The sequence below is a fragment of the Bos indicus x Bos taurus genome, chromosome 23 (genome assembly GCF_003369695.1).
Source record: "Bos indicus x Bos taurus breed Angus x Brahman F1 hybrid chromosome 23, Bos_hybrid_MaternalHap_v2.0, whole genome shotgun sequence".
NCBI lineage: Eukaryota > Metazoa > Chordata > Mammalia > Artiodactyla > Bovidae > Bos > Bos indicus x Bos taurus.
The window spans coordinates 20,737,003-20,764,409 of NC_040098.1; the positions used below are offsets into that span (position 1 = coordinate 20,737,003).

The 27,407-nt window shown below is 42.8% G+C and overlaps 1 protein-coding gene across 1 annotated transcript in view; it reads right to left on the bottom strand.

The window, feature by feature from the left end:
- Positions 1–27,407, bottom strand: part of RCAN2 (regulator of calcineurin 2) — a 281,009-nt gene that overhangs the window by 233,893 nt on the left and 19,709 nt on the right. The gene's annotated exons all lie outside the window — the stretch shown is intronic.

Genomic DNA, 27,407 nt, shown 5'->3' on the forward strand with positions numbered 1-27,407 from the left:
TTTGTGGGCGAGAATCCAGTCCCTGCTATGGGAAAAAGCCCCACTTGAGCAGGATTGGAATTTGATGCTAGAGATACTAGCCCAGATGTCCAGTGTTTACTGGACTGGGGACCTAGGAAAATTACCTAAGTTCCCATTTAAAAATGCAAATCATAAAGTGCTTTGATAAGTTACATGATGAATACAATACCACAACCATAACTACTAATGCTTATCATTTCTTGAATTCCAGGAATCATTCTAAATGATTTACATGCCTTAACTGACCTACTGACTCTCCACCACAGTCTGTGAGGCTGGTACCCGTATATCCCCATTTTACAGAGTGGAAAACTGAGGAACAATTAAGTAACTTTGACAGGGTCCATGAGGAAATGGCATGACTAGGCTTCAAACTCAGGGAGTTTGGCACTAGAATTCACTCTCCAATACCACAGAAATGAAGCAGATCAAAATTAGTACAAGTCTACATTTAAGGAAGTACAATCTATTTCATGACCACCTGAATCCTGATCAGGATAACTCTAATGGTTAACCATTTATTCACAATGAGGAGACACACACACAGACACACACACACTCACAGATACCCTCTTCTGCCTAGGATAATCAGGTTAAGAAATCTGTGAACACCAGATCTTAAAAAATCAGTACTGGGCTTCCCTGGAGGTCCAGTGGTTGAGAATCCACCTGCCAGTGCAGGGGCCTTGGGTTTGATCCCTGGTCCAGGAAGATTCCACATGCCAAGGGGCAACTAAACCCACGCGCTGTAACTACTGAGCCCACGCACTCTAGCGCCTGAGCTCTGCAACAAGAGAAGCCACTATAATGAGAGAGCAGGCCCTGCTCACCACAACTAAGAAAGCCCTTGCACAGCAATGAAGACCCAGTAAAGCTAAAGTAAAATAAACACACAAATTAAAAAAAAATCAGTACTATCCTAACTGATCCATGGTATACAGATTGTTCTCCCTCAGCAACCCAAATATGAAGCTCTCCAGTTTTAATCTCATCTACGTGTGCTCCATCATCATTCTATTATCTCGTCACCCCTTACACTCAAAATTTTACCCAACTGCAGCCAGTTGGGAGAGTTTTCCCAATTTTTGATACATAATCCAATAGGTTTTATCAGCCTTCCTGCATACTTCAACAACAGTTATCTACACTTTTATTTTGGATCTATTTTCATGCCTATCATATTATTCTGTTCACACATCACTAATTAAAGGTGAAATAACTTGCCCATGGGTACCAGGTATGACTGCCTGGCAGTTATGATGTGGCTGCAGGATCATCCTCCATTTTCCCCAGTCTCAGCAATGCAGAACCTCAGGGTGAAATACAGGAAGGCAGTACTGCAAAATGTCACTCCATCCTCACCCAGTTTAGTTAAGACACAAATTCTAGATCCCCAGACAAATATGGGTTTCTGTATTTCGTGGCGCAGTTGTAAAGAATCTGCCTGTCAGTGCAGGAGACTCAGGTTCAATCCCTGAGTTAAGGAAGACACCCTGGAGGAGGAAAAAGCAACTCACTCCACTATTCTTGCCTGGGAAATTCAATGGACAGGGGAGCCTGGTGGGCTACAGCCCATGGGATCGCAGAGTCAGACATAACTGAGCACACACTTATATCTTTTTTGAACTCTGTAGTATTGTGATGAGGTTGTTTTCTGTTTTCATTTTTCCTAGAAAAAAAGTCCAAATGGCATCCTGATAAACAGTGCTTGATGGCAATATAAAAGATGCACTACAGATAAAATCTTAGAGTTGGTTAAGAACAGGAGCCAAAAATTAAAGAATTTGAAATAATAATTCAAAAATCAGATCACTACAATTGTGGAAAATAAAACTGTCATTCTGTATAAAATGTAATAGAACTATTCCTGTATTCTAAATTTCTCAAAACCCCAGTTAACGCAACATTTTCTGTATTTAAATCAAATACTTATTTTCAATAAAAATATGGTACATGGTTTAAGCTTTTTATTTTATTCCATAATGAATCCAAAATACATGAATATTTTTAATTAGAATAAAAAATCGATAAAATACTTCAAAGTGTTTATTTCCCTTCATATTCACTTATACTGTTGCTTCATATATTTTCTGAATATCTGTAATATATTACAGTGTAATATGCATATTAACTTTCATTTATTATTAGAGTACTAACAAGACTGAGCAACTGAACAACAATTATTTTAACAGTAAAAATAATTACTAAGAACATTCAGACAGTTCAAGCTTACCCTTGAACAAGGGTGGGGGAGGGGGCGCGGCACCAACCAACCACACAGTAGAAAATTCAAGCATAACTTTATAGTCAGTCCTCCTTGTACAGAATTTCACATCTGTAGATTCAACCACCCCAGATCCTATAGTATGTATTTAATAAAAAAAAATAAGTGGACAGATAAGTGGACCTGTACAGTTCAAACCCGTGTTGTCCAAGAGTCCACTGTATTCACATCAATGGATCAAAAGAAAACCTTCCGATAATAAAGTTATAATCATCCAGTATCACGAAATATAGATATTGTCCATCCTGATCCCATTTTTCAGTCTGTCCTTCTTAGTTAACATTTTTAAAATTAATCACAACGGATCCCATAATGTTCTCAAAAGGGTCTGAGAATGTTTCAATTATTCTTTTTTTCAAAGAAAATTAAAATCCATTGCTGAACAAATTAATTAAATAGGCCAAATATTAAGCCTCACTTAGGACTCATTTTAATCTACTCAAATAGCCTTAACTTCTGTTCTAAGCTATAACAATACGATTACCTTCATGAGGCTTTATTTTAAGCTCATTACTTTCAGTAAAGATTTAAAAGGTGAATACATTTTTGGCAAACAACCTATCCTACTTACAAGGGGAAATATTTTTAAAGTCAGAGCTCTGAACAAAGAAACTCTGGTTTCTCTTTCCAGTTCCATTACCTACCCACCTTATAATTTGGAGAAGTCAATTGATCATTCTATGACTCCATTTATCCTTATAAAACAGGAACAAAAACCTCTCTCTGCCTTCCTCAGCCAAGTAGGAAGAGGCTGAGGAATGAAATAGGAATGAACACAAGCGATCAAGTCATTATTTAGGTCACTCATAAAAGGATATGTATAATACTAGGAAATACTATAAAAGCACATCATTGTGATCACTGCAAAGGAAAACTATTATGCTTTGGTATTGCTACTAACCTTTAGCAAACTCGCATAAACAGAAAGAAAGGGGGATGCTGGTGATTAAAAAGAACTCCAGCCACAATTGCCTACATAGCTTAAGAAGATTTACTTATGTTGTCATTATTTCTAATCTGAGATTGGTCATCCAAAAGAGAACAGCTGCTTTCAGCTCAAAAGGCATCTCTTCCAGGAGGGCTCCCTGACCTCCTCCAGCACCCAGGAATTTAGCATCCTTCCTTTGCAGTCCCTAAGTACCAGTGTAGCCCTCTCACGGCTCATTCTACACTGTGATTACTGTCTCTCCAACCAGACTGGTACTTCTTGAGAGCAGAGCCTGAACAGCCTTCATCCAAGGTATCTTCAGGCTAGTACATCTAGAAAGCCCTCAAAATGGTGTTTGATTGAATTAATGAATTATGGGAAAAGGACTCACTGTCAGGAAATAATAGGTCAGCAAATGCATTACAACGACCAACTTAAAATATATACACTGGGTGGGATGGGGGGTATACTTATAGGTATACTTATGGATGGCTCATGTTGTACAGCAGAAACCAACACAACATCATTAAGCAATTGTTCTCCAATTAAAATTGTTAAAAATACACACACATACATATACACTAATAATTCATTATTCATTTCAAATGTATATACTACTAATAAAAATTGACCCATTCATTTCCAATGTAATTTTAAAAATGAGATATAACAAAAACCACTCAAAGAATTCCTCTAGCTAAGATTAAAAAACTGTGGAGTATAATTAAGATAACATGTATGTTTTTTGATTACATGTGTTCATTGAAGAAAAAACTGAAAAAATCAGAGATGTATATAAAAAGAAAATAAAAGTAAACCATAATCCTACTATCCAGAAACTCTGCTAATATTTTGATATATTTAGATCCACAGTTTTTGTTATGTATAATTTTGAAAAAAAATCGAGAGCTTGCTGTTTAGTACCCCACACCGACACGGCCAGGAGCAGTTCCCTGTATCAGTACATATTCTCTGCAAACATTAATTTTAATAGCCACATAGGATCCCAGTGTGTAGATCTGTCATAATTTACTTAACCATTCTTCTGTTGTTTGACATTTAGAAAGGATGTGCTTCCATCACTACATGCCTGTGGAAAAGAAAAACCACTATTCACTTTTAAAATATAAAGTCGCCCCCCGGAGAACCTCAAAACTTCTTTAGATGCAGAGAAGAGACATCTTCATGAAATACTGGAAAGAGCCTCAGGGGTCTGCTTGTGTTCTGGTCCCACTGTAAGCTGTATGCTTTGGGGGCTGTAGTTTCCATGTTAGCAAAATGGAGAAAAACCATGGCCTTATCCACTGTGAACAGCAAATGAGAGGAAGTAAGTGGATGTCTTTTGAAACCTCCAAAATAACATGTGGATTAAAGTTATTTATTACTATACGTAGGCTCATCAGCAGCAGAGGAACTGGCACTACAGAGGTGGCCGCCTACCACTATTAAGGGTGTATACAAGCTTCAGACTTCAGTGACGGTCCATGACGTTAAGCTCATGTCACTAAAATGAGAAACAAATAGGGTTGTCCCTGAATACTTGCTACGAGTGTGGTTGGAGAGCCATTAGAAAGGAAAGATATTTATAAGGCAAAAGCAAGTGATTAAAAATTAAAAAAAAAAAAACCCTGCCCATCCCCCAAACATCATCAATAGCAAAAAGAACTGTTTATTGAAATATCACCAAGTAAGTAGCAATGAGAATATAAGTGATTGAATTTCACTCATTTTATTGGAAGAGGAAACCTGGAGAGAGACAAGTTTTCAATGATGTCATTACTTTGCTATAATGTGAAAATGATTTCATCCAAGATCCTCCCATAACATGATAGAACTTATCAGACATTGAGTCCTAAAATGAAGACAGTATGGTTCCTACTATGCAGATGATCCACTGGACACTTAAGATACTTGTTCAGCATCAAAGAAGTAGCAACTGAATGAATATTTGTGGCATAAATAAGTGAATACAGTCTCTCTCTCCAATAAACTTAGATGGTCTAGACATTATTGGGTTTCCACCCAAGGAATTAATCTTTCCAAAACTCCCATTTTTCATTCCCAAAATTTTTTTTAAATATAGTATAATTAAATACATACGGGGAAGAGAACTCAAAGAGACATCTGATTCTGTTGGATATCATTGTCACAGTGTTATCAATATGCATGAGAGGCAGATTTCTGAATTACAGAATCCTAAAACACCCCACCTTTCTAGGAATGGGGTATAGCTCATGAGACTGGGGAGCCATGCATTTTGCCCATAGGAGTTCTGATCTAGAAAGTCTTAAACTGGATATAGAAGGAAGGGGAAATCACAAATGAGCACCTGAATGCAGCAGAGAGCCAGGGCAAGAAAAATAAAAATAAGTATCCACTGAGATGCTCACACTGGCTTCACTGTCAAGTAAAATCACCCGATTAATAGTGTGATGTCTGATCTATGAAAAAGGCTAACACCATCTTGGAAGGGGTGGTGGGGTGATAATATCGCTTTTTACAATTTTTTATTTATGTATACTTCATTTTGGCTGCTCTGGGTCTTTGTTGCTGCACGTGGGCTTTCTCTAGTTGTGGCAAGTGGGGGCTGTTCTTTGCTGTGGTGCACAGGCTTCTCATTGTGGGGGCTTCTCTTGTTGTGGAAGGTGGGCTCTCGGCATGCAGGCTCAGTAACTGTGGTCCAGGCTTAGCTGCTCCACGGCATGTAGGATTTTTCCAGACCAGGGATCAAACCCGTGTCCCCTGTACTGGCAGGCGGAAGGACTCCCAACCACTAGACCACCAGAGAAGTTCTGATAATATCATTTTGAGTTCTCTCAACATGGAGAAACCAACACTTTCAATTCTGGGTACCACTCAGGACAGAAAAACTGGAGATTTTTCCAACGGAAATTACTCCATCTTACCAAGGGGTTAAAAGTCATGTCATCTAAGAAACAGGATCTTGGGGAGACACAGCACAGGAAAACACAGGCAAGAATCTTTGAGTAATATCAGTTACCTTCAAACTCTAAAAGAGGAAATATTATTTTTTTGTGCATGGACCTAAGAAAGTAGAAGTCAAACCAGAGGGAAAGAATCCAATTTAATAAAAGGAGCCATGGATCTTTGCACAATTCAGGTTACAACAGAAATGTCTTGCCTCATGTCTAAGTGAGCACCTTGTCCCAGCAACAGCCAATGAATAAGCCCCACAGAGAATCCTCATCTATCTCGTGGGATGTCACCGAGAGAATCCAAGTGAGAGAGTAACAGGCAGGAAGGCCAGGGGTCTCCAAACGGAGGAAATAGGCTGCAAGTGTCAGACATTTTTTCTCTCTCCCTTAAGCAGCAGGAGGAAATAAACAACTAGTGTCAGATTTTTTTTTCCCTTCTCTATACAAATTAAAAGGAGGTTTCTCTATGGAAATGTTTTTCTTAAGCTATGTTAATGAAACTATGTATTTGCTTTGGAATTTGCCTTTCTTGGAAATGGTTCCACCTGAGACTAACTTTTTTTCTTTTCTCAAACCTTGGGCTAATAATAGCTCAACAAACCAGTATTCATATCAATTGTTTTATGGCCGGGGGGATGACACACCTCGTGCCATCCTATCTCAAAAATGCATATTGTCCAGAATTGAAAGAGACACGTGTACCCCAATGTTCATCGCAGCACTGTTTACAATAGCTAGGACATGGACGCAACCTAGATGTCCACTGGCAGATGAATGGATAAAAAAGCTGTGGTACATACACTCAATGGAATATTACTCAGATATTAAAAAGAATGCATTTGAATCAGTTCTAATGAGGTGGATCAAACTGCAGCCTATTACACAGAGTGAAGTAAGTCAGAAAGAAAAACACCAATACAGTATATTAATGCATATATATGGAATTTAGAAAGATGGTAATGATGACCCTATATGCCAAGACAGCGAAAGAGACACAGATGTAAAGAACAGACTGTTGGACTCTGTGGGAGAAGGTGAGGGTGTGATGATTTGAGAGAATAGCATTGAAACATGTTGGCACCCCACTCCAATACTCCTGACTAGAAAATCCCATGGACAGAGGAGCCTGGAAGGCTGCAGTCCATGGGGTTGCTGAGGGTCGGACACGACTGAGCGACTTCACTTTCACTTTTCACTTTCATGCATTGGAGAAGGAAATGGCAACCCACTCCAGTGTTCTTGCCTGGAGAGTCCCAGGGACGGGGGAGCCTGGTGGGCTGCTATCTATGGGGTCACACAGAGTCGGACACGACTGAAGTGACTTAGCAGCATGTATATTATCATATGTGAAATAGATCGCCAGTCCAGGTTCGATGCATGAGGCAGGGTGCTCAGGGCTGGTGCACTGGGACGACCCAGAGGGATGGGATGGGGAGGGAGGTGGGAGGGGGGTTCAGGATGGGGAACAGATGTACACCCATGGTGGATTCATGTCAATGTATGGCAAAAAAAACACTACAATATTGTAAAGTAATTAACCTCCAATTAAAATAAATAAATTAAAATTTTTAAAAATGCACATTGTGGAAGAGGGGCCTGGTGAAACTCCGTCAGCCTTGAGGTGTCTCTCTTATCTGATTAATGGCTTTCTAACATATATAAAACAGCTTGCTAACACTAGCAAGGGGGGGTTCTCCATCCCCCTTATGATGTCTATGTCAGAAGCTTTCCCTGTCCCTTGTCATTTTAATAAAACTCTGCTATACAAAAGCTCTTGAGTGATCAAGCCTGGTCCCCGGTCCCAAAGTTAAACCTTCTTCTTCGGATCACGAATCCAACACCGTTCACCATAAGCTAACACAAGGACCAGGGAGTTGTCTGGCTGACACTTCTTTATAAGGTCCCTCATCACCTTGACAATTTTATCTTTCCATGACTGGAAGAGGGCTTTCCTGGTGGCTCAGACTGTAAAGAATCCACCTGCAATGCAGGAGACCTGAGTTTGATCCCAAGTTGGGAAGATCCCCTAGAGAAGGAAATGGCAACCCACTCCACTATTCTTGCCTGGAGAAACTCATGGACAGAGGAGCCTGGCAGGCTACAGTCCATAGTGTCACAAAGAGTTGGACACGACTGAGAGACTAAGCACACACACATGACTGGAAGAAGATACACAAGAAAAGAGTTTCTGTTTATCTCCAGGCTTAAAGGTGCTGAAGAAAGGGGACCTTATATATATCCTCAACAAATGCTTTTTCCAGGGTTGAAACCTTTATATGATGCTCACAACAAACTTGCCTAAATTTTCTGTCTTCCAGTTTATTCAAACTAGACAGCAAGGACTTTAAAAAAAATAGGAAATAATTATTTACCAAGGGAGTAAAATGAGTAAGAGATACTCAAAAAGAAACCCTTAAGTTTATTTTGCCTTAGACAAAAGAATATTAAAGATTTGACTCATCTGCTTTTTTAAATTAAGAACAGGAAAGTAAAGCTTTTTGCAACAAGGGCAACAAATGGGAAAAAGTGTGCCTTGGTTCCATGTTATAGCCAGCTGAGAAGGCTACATCAGGAAACAGGATAAATGGAAATGATTAATGAATAATTCATTCTGACTTTAAATTCAGTTTTCACTGAAAAACAAGTAAATGGATTAGGGGAGATGTGTTACTTTGGAAGAAGTTAAAGATGATCATGTCAGCTTGAATATTAGTGATCAAAACTAAAATGCAATATATTGCATTAATAAATAGTAGAAAGAAATGCCTATAGATATTTTTTAGTTGAATATAAGGGTTTGTGTGTGTTCGTATATCGCTTCAGTCGTGTCTGACTCTTTGCAACCCAAGGACCATAGGGGCTCTGTCCATGGGAATTTCCAGGCAAGAATACTGGAGTGGGTTGCCATGTCCTCCACCAGGGGATCTTACTGACCTAGAGATCGAACTCAGGTCTCTTACATGTCCTGCACTGGTAGGCGGATTCTTTACCACTAGTATCACCTGGGAAGCCCCAAATATAAGGGTAAATAAATCCAATTCAATTTTCGTAAAGAATAAAAACTTCAACCTAGGGACTTCCCTGGAGATCCAGGGGTTAAGACCACCTTCCAATGCAAGGTTCAATTCCTGGTAGGAGAGCTAAGCTCCCACATGCCTCATGGCCAAAAAAAAATCAAAACATAAAACACATCAAACAAATCTTTTAAAAAATTTTAAAAAGAAATCTCAACATATAAGTTTTACAGTGTTCAAAACCCCTTTAGCTCTAAAATTAAATGATCTTTAATGATACCTGGGGCAAAATAAGCTTATTAGAAAACAACTTACATGAAAAAGGATAATCATTTTATGATGTATCGTCAGCTTTCAGTTTTTGCCTGGTCTTATGGGTAAGGTCCTTTTGATGCCTAGTTAGAGCCTCTTGGGGATAAGCTAGGCGTTGTGCTCATTTTTGTCCATCTTATAGAGAGATTGAAGTATAATATTAGCAGCAACAAACCATCCCAGCCATCCTGGGCTACAAAGGAGAGACAGGATATTCTTAGGCTGTGCTCCAGAGAAACCCATTCGAGCTCTTTCTGAAATATAATGGAGCCTATTTAATTCAGTCGCAGAATCTTCACACCCGCTGAGCAGTGTGAACCTCATGCTATTCTTGATCCCATTTGGGATCAGTCTTGAAAGAACGAGGAGCACGCAGTGTTCAACTCGTGGTTTTTCAAAAGAAATTATCCACATTCCTCACTCCTGGCTCCCTTTAGGACACCTTCCGGGACCACTGTTCCACGTGAAGCTCCCACAGGACAATAATTCAATTAATTCAAGTCCCCAAGGAAGCAGCTTCTTATACATTTTTATGAAGATTTTTAAAAAGCAAGCTGTTGCCACCATCTCCTTTTGCACTGGATTCAACAGCAGAATCCAGGACTACAAACCCACCCATCCTAACATCTTTACACCTGCAGGGTTTTAATGTCCATGGTCTCCCAAGATCATCTGCAAATCCTGTATATTTTTCCAATGGACAAAACAAAAAGGGAAGGAAAACCCTCACATTTTCCCAGGGTCCTATGGGACAGGCAGTTAATGGAATTTTGTATTCCATTTCTGCAGTCCTTATTGACATCATCCAGAAAATGTGTTCCAAACAGGCTTTCAGCAAGGGAAAAGAGTCAGAGAGAGGAAACGTTGCCTTTAATGAAGGGTATAAGGGTGAGGGAGCTTCCCAGGTGGCTTAATGGTAAAAAAAAAAAAAAAAAAAACTGCCTGCCAATGCAGGAGACACAGGAGACGCAAGTTCAGTCCCTTGCTCGGGAAGATCCTCTGGAGAAGGAAATGGCAACCCACTCCAGTATTCTTGCCTGGGAAATCCCATGGACAGAGGAGCCTGGTGGGTCCATGGGGTTGCAAAAGAGTCAGACATGACTGAGCACCTAGCAACACAGTGCGCACACACGAGGATGAGAAGGTTGTTCTTAAAGACCAGGAAATCTGTTTCTATAAAGAATACCCTACCATAAACCAGAGATTTGTTGAAACAAACAAGCACTATTGGAGCCCTCACCCAAAAGAGAAGAGGTTCTATCATCGTATCAGTGAAGGCCCCAGCAGGAAACAGATGGCGTGCTGGAGTCGGAGAATTTGAAAAAAGAGTTTGATAAAGGAGCTGTTGACAAAGGTGTGGGCAGGCTCTAGGAAAACCATGAAAGACAGTGCAAAAGCACTGTCCAGAGGGGAGAAGAGCGGAGCGGTTTCCAGAACCAGGATGCAGAGGGCCAAGTGGAGAGGGCGCCCAGCAGACCTTCAGTCGCGGGTTACAGCCAGTCCTCAGTGCCACCACAGACAGGGTGCCGGGGGGCGTCAGTGTTCCCATCTTGCTCTCTTTCTCTGATCTACTGGCACCTTGCCTTGGCGAAACTCAACTGGGAACCAGAGAGCAAGGGAGCTGGGATGTGAAGTACCTGGGTCAGCCTCTGGGGCACAGGATGAATGGACAGAGGCTCTCTATCTCTTTACTTGGGACCAAGTGAAGAAATCAAGCATGGTCTTCATAACTGAGTGGTAGTACAGAAGTATGATGGGTTAATTTCAGTAAAACTCATCCTAAAAATGTATAACGTCACAGATTCACCATTTCTGACGGCCTTTTTCTTAAAAGCAAAAAGATGGAAAGGGGAACCGACAGCTCTGTTCCAAGACTGATGCCTGCACCGCTGTGGAAGAGGTATTCCTGAGCCCAGGACAGAGGCAGATGATCACCCTCTCATCATGGCTCTAAGAAGAAGCTTAAAGGAAGCCCCAAGCCTCCAGAGGAGTCAAGTAATTATATGCAAAATAACTTCACAGGAGGATGATGCTTCTAAAGGGAGGAGCAAGGCAGGTGAAGGTTGCTATGGTAACCAAAGTAAGACGTCATCTTTCCCCTTCTGTTTTCAGATGGGACCTCGGGGACTGGGGCGAAAGGGCAGAGAGTTAAAGAGGCTGCACCTTCAGGAAAATACAGCCAAGAAGGGGCTGGGTTATTCAAATATTCTAGTAAGAAAGGAAAGCCAGACAGGAAAGCTGCCAGGGGAGGGATGGGGTGTGGAGAGCCGCTCAGAACTCTCTAGGAGTCCAAGAAGGCAGGTGACACTCTCTCTAATTAGATTAGCAGATAACAATCAGCATGATTGCAAGGCCTTTTTAATACAAATATAAAAGGGCCTGGTGGGCTACAGTCCATGGGGTCGCAAAGAGTCCGACACGACTGAGCAACTAACACACATAAAGGGACTAGGAAGAAAGATCAGTAAACCTATCTCAGTACCCAGCATATCCTATGGAAATGTTTCCCTCAAATATAGCTCAGTGTTCATGTCACCACAACGTTAAAAATCTTCCATGACTCCCTAAGATCTAGTAAATTCAATAAAAAGGATTTTTCCACCCAGCAAACTCGGACACCTGCAAGAAGACGACTGTCTTCCTGCCCAGATGGATTTTACTCTCGTCAGTGTGAGAAAAAAAGTCTTAAGGCATCAGCCTCCAGCTCTGTCAATAAAGATAATAATAATAATGACAACAGCAGTGGTGCTGGGCTTCCCTTGTTCTGAGGGCTTTACCTGCATCAAAATATGGACAGCTGTGTGGTCCTGACCAAAAGACTCAAGTTTCCTTGCTTCTAAGCCTTAGTGCTGGTCCCCAGCGTCTCCTACTGACATCTCACTCATCCTGAAATCCTCACCTGGGGCTGCTGCCTTCGGATCCCACTGTGAGCCCACCTGCACCAGTCAGGGCCGCGCCTCAGTGACCCCCTTAATCTACCCCATGTCTGCACCCCCCGTGACACCTTGTTGTGCCTTACCCAGTCTTCTTATCGTCCACTCTCCACTGAGGACAAGGGTTGCATCTTTTCCACCCGTAACTCCTGTCGCTGCTAAATAAGACCTTACTCTGGAAGGTAACCTCTGACATTTCTTTTTGATTTTTAAGACTTATTTATTTGGGGCTGCACTGGGTCTCTTTCTCTAGTTGCAGCAAGCAGCGGCTCCTCCCTAGTTGTGGGGCCCAGGCTTCTCATTGCAGTAGCTCCTCTTGTTGCAGAGCACGGGCTCGGGCGCATGGGCTCAGTAGTTGCGGCTCACGGCTTAGTTGCCCCAAGGCACGTGGAATCTTCCCAGACCAGTTTTGAACCTATGTCCTCTGCATTGGCAGGCAGATTCTTAACCCCTGGGCCACCAGGGAAGTCCCCTGACATTTCTTGAATTGAATGGAATTCAAGAGTCCTGCCTTTGACTCTCAGCTCCCCAATATACCCGCTGTCTAACAGTAGGCAAGTAACTTAATCCTTCTGTGTTCAGTGTCTTCACCCCTGACATATGGAAAACAGGAGTTAGAGTGCTGCTTTGAGAATTTAACAACAAACACAGTAAGGCATTTAGGGCAATGGGACAAAAAGTCAGGGCTCGATAATTATTAACTGTAATTAGTATTGGTCCTCTTAGTTCTCTCACATGACACAGGATCTCTTCCTCTCTTTCCTAGAGTCATCAGTCTTTTTACACGTAGAGAGAAGAAGTGTAGACTTTGGGATTGCTTCATTGGATCTCAATCCTGGTACAACCACTTCCTGGCTATGTGACGTTGGACATGTTACTGAACATCTCTGGGCAGTGTATGCAACATGAGGGCCATGAAGTCATGGTACTACTTCATAGGGTTGTTTATGGGTTAAAGAAACTCTTGTTGTTTAGTTGCTAAATTGTGTCTGACTCTTTGCAACCCCATGGACTGAAGCCCACCAGGCTCCTCGGTCCATGGGATTCCCCAGGCAAGAATACTGGAGCGGGTTGCCATTTTCTTCTCCAGGGGATCTTCCCCACCCAGGGATCAAACCTGCATCTCTTGCATTCGCAGGAGAGTTCTTTACCACTGAGCCACCAGGGAAGCCCAAAGGAACTCTAAAGTCAAACCAACCCAGATTCTAATCCAGGCAATCCAGTCCCAGTGCTGAGTGACCACAGTGGGGCAGTGGGCCCTGGTGCTGGGGTCTGAATTCGCCTTTTGCCACTATTTTCCTCGGTGATTTTAGGTAAGTTAGTTTTATTTTCCGTAGCTATGATTCAGGATTTTGGAGAGGCCCAAATGAGATCCTCGTGGGCCCAGATCTGGACCAGAGTCCTGCAGCAGTAATCACTCAGGAGTTGTTAGCATCTGCTGATGCTGACTGGCACTCGTTACTCTCCCAGTCATCACCCTTTCACATCTTCATCTCTCTCAGATAACTGTTTACTTCCCAAGAAAGGCATATTGTGCAGTAGGTCCAGAGTCTGACATAATTTCAGACCTAGATTAAGAACTCTTCTTCAGTTTCTCAGCCCCCGAACTTGGCTTGCTAATCCATGTTTCCTGCCTGAGTTTTACTTGCCGTTCTCTTTCCTTTGAACACCATTTTCCAACTTGGATAAAAATGCCATCAGCACTTAACCACAGGCTCCAGGGTTCCTTCCCAGGAAGCTCTCTGCCCTTACTGCTTTCCCCACCACTAGCAAAGCATCTTCCACCCTGGAAGGGCCACTCAGCCTCTCCTTTCTGCCTCCTGTCTGCACATGTGCTGTTATTGACAACATTTGGCAGAGCAAACCCATTTATTCATGTTTTTACATCGCCTCCCATATGGTGAGCATCCTTGCTTCTGTCTGTAATAGTCTGTGCCCAGCACGGCTCCCGGTCCACGGCGCTGGCAAGACAAAAGCAATGTAACATCACTACCACGACCCACGGCCACTGCTATTCTCTCTCTCCATCTCTCTGTCCCCTCTCTCTCTCCTGATGGATGGTGCAGAGCCCTGCTCATCTTTCATTACCACTTTCTCAACTTAGTGACTTCCCGAGTCTCAGATTTTCATTGGTCTCCTGCTGTGTTAAATCCAGAAGGATGAGGGTTCTCACTCTCCCTTTTCATTGCTGGCGCAATTCATCAGTTCACTCTTGGTCTCAAAGTAAGTCATTGTCCTGACGGCTTCAAGTCACTTTTTAAATCCTTCCTTTCTTTTTCCTTCGGTTGCAGATGTGTTCTTTTTCTCCCTCCCTCCTTCCTTCCCTCCCTCCCCCAACACCCGCTTCTCTCCGCCGCTTCCCTCTCTCAAGCTTACAATCACAGTAATCACAGTATCTGTTAGGTTCCTAAAGGATCAAATGCAGATTGGACGTGTGCGTTGTCGGGAAGAAGAGCACGCCTCCTCCTCTCTAGATGGAGCTGCCTGCCCGCAGCCTGTTTATCCGAGGCCACCAGCTGAGAAGCCGACACAGGCTGGGCAGTTTTCCTCCACACTGTCAGAAAGTCGCAATTCCGGATGATCCATAATTAGTTCCTTACTTCTGGGGCCATGTGTTGTTTACAAGAAAGAGCTGACCCAGATTCTAGCTTCGGAAAAAAAAAAAAACAAGCTGAAACCTTTATTAAAGTCCTTTCTGGTCAGCTGCAACTGGCACCAGTTGTTCTGAGGGGCCAGTTCACTCCATCTCTCTCTCTTCCAACAACCAACCAGGGGCCAAGCTCATGAGAACAGAACTTTGGTGGTAGGAAGGTTTCTGGGGAAAAGCTCCAGAAGGTCATGGGAGACAGACTGAGCCAGTGGAGGAATCAAGTAATAGCAGCCAAGTGAGCTTAATCACTAATAGACCTTTTAAGAATGGGTGATTGCCTTTCCTGGCTTCTACGCTGCCTTACTCCAAAGACCATGCTTGAAATAAAGTGTTAGGAAGGTGTATGTATATAATCCCTCTGCTTGACCAAATGACTAGATAGAAACACTTGTAGCTTTAATGAACTGGATCATCATGGTGGGTACCATGATAATCAAGTCGGCAGCTTCACCATTTCAGGCTGCAGGCTCCTGACAAGTACAACCGAAGCAGCATGAGAAGCCTGCCCAGTGTCGTTCCAACGGGACACTGGAAGCTCTTTACATCAGAGGAGAAAACTTGGGCCCCTTCTCCTTCCTGCTCCTCTAACCAAGTTCAGTTCAGTTCAGTTGCTCAGTCGTGTCCAGCTCTTTGCATTCCCATGGACTGCAGCATGCCAGGCTTCCCTGTCCATCACCAACTCCCAGAGCCTGCTCAAAATCATATCCATCAAGTCGGTGATACCACCCAACCATGGAATTCTCCTTGAATTCAACCTGGAATTCTCCAGGCCAGAATACTGGAGTGAGTAGCTGTTCCCTTCTCCAGGGGATCTCCCCAACCCAGGGATCAAACCCAGGTCTCCCACATTGTAGGTGGATTCTTTACCAGCTTAGACACAAGGGAAGCCCAAGAATACTGGAATGGGTGGCCTATCCCTTCTCCAGCAGATGTTCCCGACCCAGGAATTGAACCAGGGTCTCCTGCATTGCAGGTGGATTCTTTACCAACTGAGCTATCAGGGAAGCCCCCTCTAACCAAACCCAGCACCATTCCATATGTTTAACTGGAAAAATCAGCCAACAAAATGGAAACTTCTTATTAAGATATCAAAGACCAGTATTTATGACTGGGTCCCCAAAGCCAGATTCAGTACCGAGAATGGGGCAGTACGATGAAAAACAGCATTTGAGGCCAACCTGTCTTTTTGAGAGACTGTTGTTATTTGTCTCTTTATATAGCTACTTAATTCTATCTTTCAGATGATGGCGTGAGTCACATAGTAGATACTCAAAAATATTTGTTACATAAATCTAGACAACTCTCTTTTTTTTTTCCTTCTCTCCACCAGTTCATTTTCTTTTACACCTTCTCTATTTTCTACATTTCTTAAAAATTGTTTCCTCCTTTCAAACAGAATCTCAATGGCCTTTTCACTTAGAATGTATTGTTGCTGTTGTTCAGTTGCTAAGTCATGTCCAACTCTTTGCAACCTTCTGAACTGCAGCAGGCCAGGTTTCTCTGTACATCACTATCTCCCTGAGTTTCCTCAAACTCATGTCCACTGAGTCAGTGATGCCATCCCACCATCTCATCCTCTGTTGCCCCCTTCTCCCCTTGCCCTCAATTTTTCCCAGCATCAGACTCTTTTCCAATGAGTCAGCTCTTCACATCAGAATGTATAATTAGCTCAAATACCAAATACGAAACGTTAAAAATGTAATAGGTGTATGGCTATGAAAAAAGGATCTGGGAAGTGCATAATATGAGGAGGAAAGAAAGCAAGTCTAATCGACCACTCCAGCGTGGTCTGGCCTTGGCTTTGACGTGGGGAGGGTGAAGTCTGGTACAACACAGTCTTTGCTCTTTTATTCTTGGTGTTGTCAGCACTGTGTACCAGTCAGCACAGCCACCCTTCAGAGTACCTAGCAGTCTATTAAAATCTATGCAATCGGACTGCAGTATACGACACTAGTTATTTTGTATACTTTAGAGTGGAGACTCAGAAATATATCTGTGACAAAGAAAAAGAGAGTGAGCCACATAGATATCAGGGGAAAGACTTACCAGGTTAAAAAAAAAAAAAAAAAACTGGCAGAAAAAAAAAAAATCCAACGGTGGCTGAAGTGTGATAGGAAGGGAGGTAGGAAGAATGAACTCAGAGGGAAAGCAGGAGGCCAGGACACACAGCGCCTCACAGGCTACAGAGGTTTTGCTTTTTGCTCTGAGATAATAAGCCGCTGGAGGATTTTGAATGGAGGAGTTTCATAAACTTACTTCTGTTTTAAAATGATGTTCTCTGGCTGCTATTTGGGGAATCGACCAAAAGTGGAAGGAGGAGACCAATTAGGAAACAGTTGGCAGCAGCTCAGGCAGGAGGTGATAAGGATGGAGACCAGAGAGGTGGCAGGTGGAAGGGTGAGAAGCAATAGGAGATTTTTAATGTACCAGCAGCATTTTGCTGATGAACTGGATATGGCGTCGGGGAAGATTTGAGGATAATGCTGAGGTTTTGAGTACCTGCTGCTTCTAGGTCTCAGTACCTAGAAGCAGAAAGATGCCATTGCCAAAGACGGAGGAGACTATGGAAAGGACAGGTTTGGAGAGAGAACATGAAAAGTACAGTTTAGGACAGGTTAAGTTGGAGATTCCTACTATTTATCTAAGTGATGAGCAGTAGGTGTTCTGAGTTCAGAGTTCATGGGAGAGGGTGACGTCGCAGATGATATTTAAATCCATGGGGCTGAATAAGGGAGTTTAGTAGGAGAAGAGGTCCAAGGTCTCAGCCCTGGATCACAGCAGCATTTCAGAGCAAAGGTAACATCTCTTGGGTGTGTTGTAAGGATTCAATGAAATGATACATGTACTTTAAATGTACTGGGAATCTTCATTAAAAATCAACAACCTTACCCACACCCCTCGTACACCCTGCTAGCCCCTCCCTCCACTGGATCCCCCATCCCACATCACAGGGATCTGGACCTGGGGAATTCTTCATTGTTCAGGAAGGAGGCGCATAGAGAGAGAAAAGAAAATCTTCTTCTCCCCATGAAGGCTACAAGGGGGAAAGTTTTCTGGCTTATTTTCCAATCTGGAATGCTAAACATTTTCCCACAGTAACATAAACAGTTTCTAAGATCTCTCCAAGCAGAAATCTAGTACTTTATCTCAAGTACATCATGCATATAACAGCCTTTTGGGCAAGCCTGAGGATCTGGTCATAATTTATGAGGTTTCTCTGAGAAAATACCTTCCAAATTCCAAACGACTCAAGAGAAACGTAGATTTAAAAGGAGGCAGACTGACTCCTTACATAAAAGCACACATAAAAATTCTAAAGATGGATATATCAGGACTTCCTTTAAAAGCGGTGTTCTGGGGACTTCCCTGGTGGTCTAAGACTCTTTGCTCCCAATGCAGGGGGCCTGGGTTCGATTCTTGGTTGAGGAAGTAGATTCCTCATGCTGCAACTAAAAGATATGGAGAGCTGCAATAAAGATTGGAGACCCCACGTGCCGCAACTAAGACAGGACAAAGCCAAACAAATAAATAAAAATAATAAATATTTTAAAAAGACAATTTTTTAAAAAAGTGGTGTTCTATAACATAATAGCTAGCAAGAACAAGCAAGTCCAGCGAGAGTCCCTTTGCAGATTCTGTGTCATTTTAACCACTGTCACATCTCTCTGTGACCCCTTCCCCATCTCAATTCCCAGTGCTCAGCCAGGGAACAAATAGACTATTGAAAATGTTTAACTCCAAGATAAATCCCCTATCAAGCTGTATTTCTCCATCATAGTCCTTATCTTGCTACACTATAGTTGTTTAACTGTCTTCTTCCCAATTAAGTCTATAAATACTTGGTTGTGTCCAGATCACATTGTATCCCTAGATACCAGCATAGCACCTGATACCTAGCAGAGACTCACTAGAACTTCTTAAAGGGAAGAGGAAATAAAAAATCAGCTTTTTCTCTGGCAGTCCAATGGTTAAGACACGGTGCTGCTACTGTTGGGGGGGTGAGGGTTCAATCCCTGGTTGGAAAACTAAGATTCTGTATAGTGTGTGGCACTGCCAAAAAATATAAATAAACAAACAAACAAACCAAAAAGAAGTTAAGAAAAATAAAAATCAGCCTTGGTCTTAATCCCCTCCATAACATGTAAGTCTCCTTGAAAGAAGAAGGAATACAGAGGGTTGTTCCAAATGAGGAAACTGACCAATCAACTGACCAATCAAGGAAGGTTCAGCAGGACTGGGCTATTTCTGAAATAACAAGATGTGGGGATTTACCCCCAGGGTAGAGTTACTCAGATTGGCTTGTGGAAACTCAGGGAGGGAGAAAGCATCCATAGGACTAGCCTATGAGGGCTATGGCCTCAGAAGTATCTCCTGCCTTTCAGATGGTCATGCTTTTTTGCTTAAATGACATTGTAGTTTCCCAGACTCCACAGCCCTGAATTCTTAGGAGTCATGTTTGAGGGGAGTTTGATTAGTTATTTGCAAGAACACTTGTCTGTTTCTAAAGAACATTTTTAGAATGCACATATACATGTGTGTTCTGTTAATCTGCAGACTCATAAAGCATATTCATGCTTTCCTCTCCTCTCTTCTGCTCTAGACAATGTCTTATGGCAACTGATTGTCCATAATGATTGATTTATGACCATCCTCTCTAGCTTCTCAATAACCAGGACTTTTTTAAAGGTATTTTTAAAATGGAAGCATAGTTGATTTACAACGTTGGGTTAGTTTCAGGTGTACGGCAACACAATTCAGTTCTACAAACATATATATGCATATATACTTTGTTTTTCAGATTCTTTTCTATGTTATTACAAGATATTGAATATAGCTCCCTGTGCTATGCTGCTGCTGCTGCTATGTCGCTTCAGTCGTGTCCAACTCTGTGCGACCGCAGAGACGGCAGCCCACCAGGCTCCCCCGTCCCTGGGATTCTCCAGGCAAGAACACTGGAGTGGGTTGCCATTTCCTTCTCCAATGCATGAAAGTGAAAAGTGAAAGTGAAGTCACTCAGTCGTGTCCGACTCCTAGCGACCCCATGGACTGCAGCCTACAAGGCTCCTCCATCCATGGGATTTTCCAGGCAAGAGTACTGGAGTGGGGTGCCATCGCCTTCTCCAATTTTATATATAGTAGCATCTATCTATTGATCCAAACTCCTAATTTATCTCTCCCCTCTTTCTCCTTTGATAACCATAAGTTTGTTTTCTATGTCCGTAAGAATAACAAAGATTATTTTACACACACACAACTCCATCTCAATATCCAGCATACAACAGGCACTCAATAAACATCTAGAGAGTGGAACTGTCTAACTGGTTGCTTAGGCTATTTTTTCCTTCCTTTTACTCTTTTTGATAATAAACAGTAATTTATAAATCATCGACCAAACCTTAGGATCCTAATGGGCTGAACTCTGCCCCTCACCACTAGGAGCCAAACATTAATAACAACAGAACATAAAGGCTGGCAATGGCAGCGTGGGCACAGTAGAAGCCCAGGCAATCTATGGCCTCAGAAGTGCCTTTACAGAGGAAACCACACACTGTTATCCAAAACTAACTTGGAATTTTTTTTTTAAGCTGATCGTTGTCAGATCAATCACTGAAATATTTCTATAGTGGATAATGAAAGACTTCTGGCTACCATTTCAGGTCTGAATAATTTATTTAAAAGATCCATGAGGATTAAACCATTTTCTTCTGCAATTTCATCCTTTCCGGGCACTCTTGACATCACTCATCATGAAAAGATTGAGGATGAATTTACAAAACAGAGATAATATTTCAACTTTCAAGCATTACATAGAAGCTTGCAGATTCCTCCTCTCAATTCTCTATTGAGAATCTGCTCTGTGCAAACCACCATGATGCTGCTTCAATGACTGATGCCCAGTTGGGCAGAAAGACCCACTTCTGAGCAGGTGGCCGAGGAGGGGCACCAAGATTACAGTTACACAGGGACACACAGGTTCCAGATGGAGGGATCAGTGAGGTGAGCAGCAGAAAAGGTGAGCAGGCAGCACTGGAGACTCAGGGGAGGACGGGCTCCGACTGGAGAGAGGAGTCAGAAAAGAATTGTAGGAAGCGATAAGTACTGGAGAATGGATGGGGGAGGGAAGCAGCCTGCATTTAGAGGGGCAATGGGGAGCGGGGTGGGGTGCAGTACATGGAGGAAGAAGCGCACAGGGAATGGTGTTTAGAAAACCACAGGAGTCCAGAGTGACACATGGTGGGGAGGGGGAGAGGCCATATTGTCATGCACTTTTCCAAGGCATCAGTCTGCTTCCAGTGAGGACGAAAAGGCAAGGGTGAGGAGTGCTACTGGAGCAGAATGTGATCATCAGAAATTCATTCCCAAATTCCCAAGCAACTCAGCTATGAGTGAGAGGGTCATGCAGCAGAAAGACCATGTCGTAGGTTGGTAAGAACCTTGCCAACACGGTTCCGCAAGAAGTGCTGTGGACCAAATTGCGTTTTCCTGGCCAAATACAAAGCTCCACTTTGTATTTGGAGATGGAGCTCCTGACCCAGGGATTGAAACTGCCGCTCTAGCATCTCCTACATTGGCAAGTGGGCTCTTTACCACTGAGCCACCTGGGAAGCCCTTTTAGAGAGTAACTAATAGTAACTGAGGTTTAAAGGGTGGACCCTAGTCCTATAGGCTTATTGGCCTTATAATACCTCACACAGGCCCGAAGAGCTTATGTGACAACACAGCAAGAAGACGGTGGTCTGCAGGCAGAAAGAGAGTCCTCACCGGGAAACACAACAACTGGCCCTTTGATGCTGAACTTCTCAGCCTCCAGCACTTTGAGAAATAAATTCCTATTGTTTAAGTCACTGGCTCTGGTCCTTGAGTACCAGACTAACTTGACCCATACAGAAAGTGATGACAGGTTTGGAAAGTGAGAAAGGGGTAGGGATGAATAAAGAGGAGAATCAGAAGAAAAACCTCATCACAGAGGCAAGGGGAGTGGGTTTCAGCCAAAGAAGGGTGGTCACTGGCATCTGTGCCATGTAAAAGTTGGGGGAGGCTGGAGACTACATAGTAACTTTGGTTTCCAGACTGGGGACTCCATGACCTTCAAAAGAGTAGTTCGCAAAAGGAGAGCAAAGAGAAGTCAAAGTTAAAGGAATAAGGAGTGAGTCACTGGGAAAGAACACTGACAGCTGAAGGGGTAGATCTTCTTTTAAGAAGGATATACAGGACTTCTCTGGTGATCCAGTGGATAAGAACCCACCAGCCAATGCAGAGGACACGGGTTTGATCCCTGATCTGGGAAGATTGCACATGCTGTGGAACAATGAAGCCCGTGCACCACACTACTGAGCCCAGAAGCTCTAGAGCCTGTGCTCTGTAACAAAAGAAGCCACCGCGATGAGCAGCCTGTGCACTGCTACTGGAGAGTAGCCCCCACTCGCCACAGCTATGGAAAGCCCACATGCAGCAAGGAAGACTCAGTGCAGCCAAAAATAAATAAATAAAAATTAAAAAATATAATAAAAGAAGAGATATACAAAGCCTAGCTGCATCCTTAGGGGAAAGTCTTATTTTTCTCTAGGTGAACATATCTGTCTTATGGTTTCAAAACATTTTTTGTAAAGCAGGGGTTCTTTTAATCACTGTTGTTGATTTCCAAGGATGTGCTGAGGTGTTTTGTGACATTGTCCCATTTCTGGCAAGTTCCAGATTAAAATGACCTTGCTGTTTTTCCACCTGAGAATCTCCCAGAAGCTTTGGAAATGTTTCCCCTTAGTCCAGGTACATATCTGAAAACCTTTTATTGTATTGAGGTTGATGTTAAAGCAATTTTCAGAAAATCTTCAGAAAGCCCCGCCAAGCATCTGCCTCGTTTGGAGCTGAGTAACCTCAGAAGCTGCCTGGGAACACGGTGCTGCTCTGCCCGTAGCCCCTGACCCCTTGCACCCAGCATCACTAACTCCTAAGCAGGTTCGATCTAAATATTTCTTTTATCTGTGCCTCAGTCCATGTTTCAACAGGAAGTAGCCTCATCTGACCACAGAGGGAACACAGTTTGGGCTCACAATTCACCCTTAGTGCCTGGCACACATCTGAGAGGAAGCTCAGGGACCACCTGTCCATACCTGATCACCTGAAAATCAGGTCAGTGGGGAAGTCCTTCTGCACAGGATAGAGGACACTTTCTCAGAACTGTTATTAGTTAAGGAGAGGATAAACCTTGTAACCTCTGTTACCCCCACCACTTGTACAACAGAAGTTAAGGATAGGACGTGGTAGGCATGTACAGGACCCCAGATGGGCATCTCTGTGCCCACTTCCAAAAATACTCCTTTCAGCATGCTTCTGTCATTGAAAAGTCATGTTCTGCCCAGGCTGATTAATTTCTTGACAATAAACATGAGTGGGTTATTTTTAACTTCAAGCAGGCAGTGAATGGTTGAGTCCACTGGGCTGGGGTCAGGTGGGATGGAAGTGTTTTGGTTTTTTTTTGAAAGGAGATGAGATCAGGTTGCTGGTAGATTAGCTGCTGGTCCTCCCCTCACTTCCCCAGTGTCATTCACTAGAAGAGAAGTTAAGGATGATTTTCAAGGCCTTACTTAACAAAAAAAAAAGTAAAAAGTAAAGTGTTAGTCGTGTCCATCTCTTTGTGACCCCCTGGACTATAGCCCACCAGACTCCTCTGTCCGTGGGATTCTCCAGGCAAGAATACTGGAGAGGGTTGCCATGCCCTCCTCCAGGCGATCCTCCCAATCCAGGGATCAAACCCAGGTCTTCTGCATTGCGGGCAGATTCTTCACCGTCCGAGCCACCAGGGAAGCTCAAACAAGCATGTAATTCAGACATGCTTCAGTTATTGCAACTTCAAATTTACTTTGACATAATCAATTCTCTGCCTCCACTCTTGCTGTATTTTGTTTGATTTTCATTTATTTATTTATTTTTTTTGGCTGCGCTGGGTTTTCGTTGCAGTGCTCAGGCTTCGCTAGTTGCAGCACGAGGGCTCTAGAGCGGGCAAGCTCAGTGGTTGTGGCCTGCAGGCTTAATTGCCCTGTGGCATGTGGGATCTTAGTGAACCCATCAGGGATAGAATCCTCATCCCATGCATTGGAAGATTCTTAACCACTGGACCTCCAGGGAAATCTCTGGCTAATTTTTACAATAACATGAAAAGAGAGTAGTTGAAATGCTATACTTTCCAGCACCCAGTAAGGACTGTTGCTTCTGCTGCTACGCAAAGCAGAATAGCTACTAGATTCCATGAGCCAATACAGTCAAGAGTCATGCTTATTCATTCAACAAAGAAATAGGGAGGGTCTACCACGTGCTGAACAAAACACAGCACAGTGAACAGCCAGGGTGTCTGCCATCATGGCTTTCAGAGTGAAATGGGGATATCGTGAATCACCAAAAAGGGTCTTGTTTCTCTTTTCTCTTTTCAGTTTTTCTCTAACAGGGATTCTCATGAACTCCTTTTCAAAGTTTAAAAAAAAAGAAACAAGAAGATGAGCTAAATGAACAGAGAATAAACAATAGGAAAGCGCTGGTATGTGATGCTGAAAATGTTTTCCATCTATTATCACCAAAGCTATTATGCCATCTGACCCCTTACAACCTTATGAAATCAAAGGGCAGTTATCCTAATTCCCATTTTGCAGAGCAGAAAACTGAGGCTCAGACATTCAATGACTTGCCCAAGGTCTCATAGCTATAATAGAATAGCACAATCAGGACGAAAATGAAGATCCCCTGAAATTGATCTAAAGAATAATAATAACCAATGGTTATTATGTTAATGAAAAACAGACTCTAAGGATGCTCTGATGATCTGTAGCAAAGACTAGAATGAACAAAGGAAGAAAGAGCTGGCAGGAACCTTAGGGATCATTCTGCCCAATACCTTAATGAAAACTAGGAAGCTGAGGTCAAAGGGGCTCAGGAAAGGTCCTGTCTCTCGTGGGAAAATCAGAGCCAACCCAGGACACAAGCCCAGCTCCTCTGATCCCACTGTGTGCACTGCATTGCTCTCTCTGCACCATTAGGAATGTCAGGGAATGCTAATAATGACAGTGTTGAAAAATGGCAACAAACACTAATTGTGCATTTGGATGTGTTAGACACTTTTCTACACGTTTTTTAAAAACAGGGCAATTTTATTAAAACTTTAAATAAGAGAAGGATGGTGATTTGTACACAGAGAAAAATGCCCCCTCTTTTAAAGGCAACCCAAGGTTACTCAAAGTATGCGCTGCTCATATGTAGCCTTGATGTCCAGGCTTCCCAGACCTTAGCCCATAAGCTGCACCGCATTCCCACAAGCTATGAAATTATCCTCTCCTCTTTTAGCATCAAAACTCATTGTCCTCTGTTCCAGGACTCCAAAATCTTACTAGGAATTCATCCATAGCAATACTAAAGTGCTAAGGATAAACAGACTGTCATATATTACCTCCTCTCTGAGTGTCTGCATTTAACAAGACTTGCCTTTTCTTTACCCAAAGTGGTAACTGATGTAGTCATTTTTGACAGACTCGGAGATTTTGCAAACCAGAAGCTTTTAAAATCCCATTATGTTGTCATTATCTTCTCTACCTATGCCAGGCTGGTACCACTTCCTAGCCCAATTCACAAAAATGGATGGTGGCAATAAGAAAATGATTATGAACCAGGGTGATATGTACAACTGTCAGTCATCAGAGTCAGGACCTAGAGTGACAAAGAATCCAAAGGCACCTTGATTGACAAAGCCAGTCCCAGGAGAACCATAGCAATGGAGAGTTTGTCCCAAGGTCAGTCCTCAACCCTCCCAGACACTATTTTCAGGTCGAAAGGAAATGTCAATGCCTTATTCCAAAAGAAAGACTTAAGCAAGCCAGACCCCTGGTGGGTGGGGGAGCATTTTTTGAGGAGAAAGTTTTCATCATGTAGTGTAGAGGCATTCAATTTGGCTCAGATTTGAAAAATGTATGACCACATTTTTAAGGAAAAAAATATCACCCTGCCTTCCTTCCAAATTTAACTTAAATGATTTTCATTATGATGATGCTTAAATATGTACAAACATATAGCTGAGTTCTTACAGTTTCAACTCATCTGAAACCTCCAAACTGCAACTAAATGCTCTAACCAAATACAAAAAAAATTTAAAAACCAATCCAATGCAAACTAACAACAATGACTTAATATTCAGATGATGATGTTTTGCTAAACATAACCCTCCCTTCCCCATTATGATTCTGGTATGGGAAACTCCAAGGCAGGTGTTCAGAGTTCAGAATGTTCCCCCGACCCACCTTGCAGTAGGACCCTCCTCCCCCGTTGCTTCATTCACAGCAACATTAAACGTTACTGGATGATCACGGGGCCTTCACTGAAGGCAAATTACATAAGTCCACCAGTTTATTCCTGTAAGCTCACAGCAACTGAAGTAGTGTTCGTACCGACTGGATTGTAAATAAAAAGCACAAATTCAGGTACCAAGATGGCATGGCATCATCACAAGGTGGTCATCTGGAAGATCCAGAAGACGCTATTACTTCAGATTATTTTTCACTGGAAAAAAACCCACACAATTTAAATGTTACCATTCAGAAGTCCTAAGTCCCTCTCCCACAAATGTCCCTATGAATCCCACTTTGACAAGGAGTGGCGGGCGGGGACACAGAGCATCGCTGGGTGCTGGCTCCATCATTTCTTGCCTGTAAGGCCTTAGACAAGTTACTGGAATTCCCTGAGACTTAGTCTCCTCACCTAGATAAACGGGAATCCAAAATGGAACCTACCTCACCAGAGTGTTGAGAAGACTCTGTATGATAATATGCGGAAGCTGCTTGGCCCAATGCCTGGTGCTTCGTAGGTGCTCAGTGATCAGCCACAATCATTCCTGCTTGCTTACTTACTTGACCTCCAAGCTCCACAAATAAAGGGAAGGATGCTCCACTGTACCGAAACAGATGCATTGCAAAACAGTCTGAGTTGGAGGCAGAAGGCTTTCCTCCACGACTGCCAGTGGATGTTCAGTCCGCGGCTACCACTCACATTTGTGCTTTCGTATGTAATTCGGATGTGGCACTGCATAGGACTCTGAGAAGCATCAGCCTTTGGACGAGGTGAAAGGAGTCAAACTTACGGAGTTACTTATTTTTACGGTTAGCAATTGTGGCGGGAGGAGAAAGGCTCTTAAAACATCTGAAGATATTCAATCCTCAATCCCGTGCTTCTGAATGATTCAGAATGGGTTCAGTGACCAGTCCATATTATCACTAACTGGGGCCCCCGCAGGCAAGCCCTTGTGATGACTGCAGGTGGTGGCGATCACAAGGTGGTCTTCAGCCTCAGGGCAC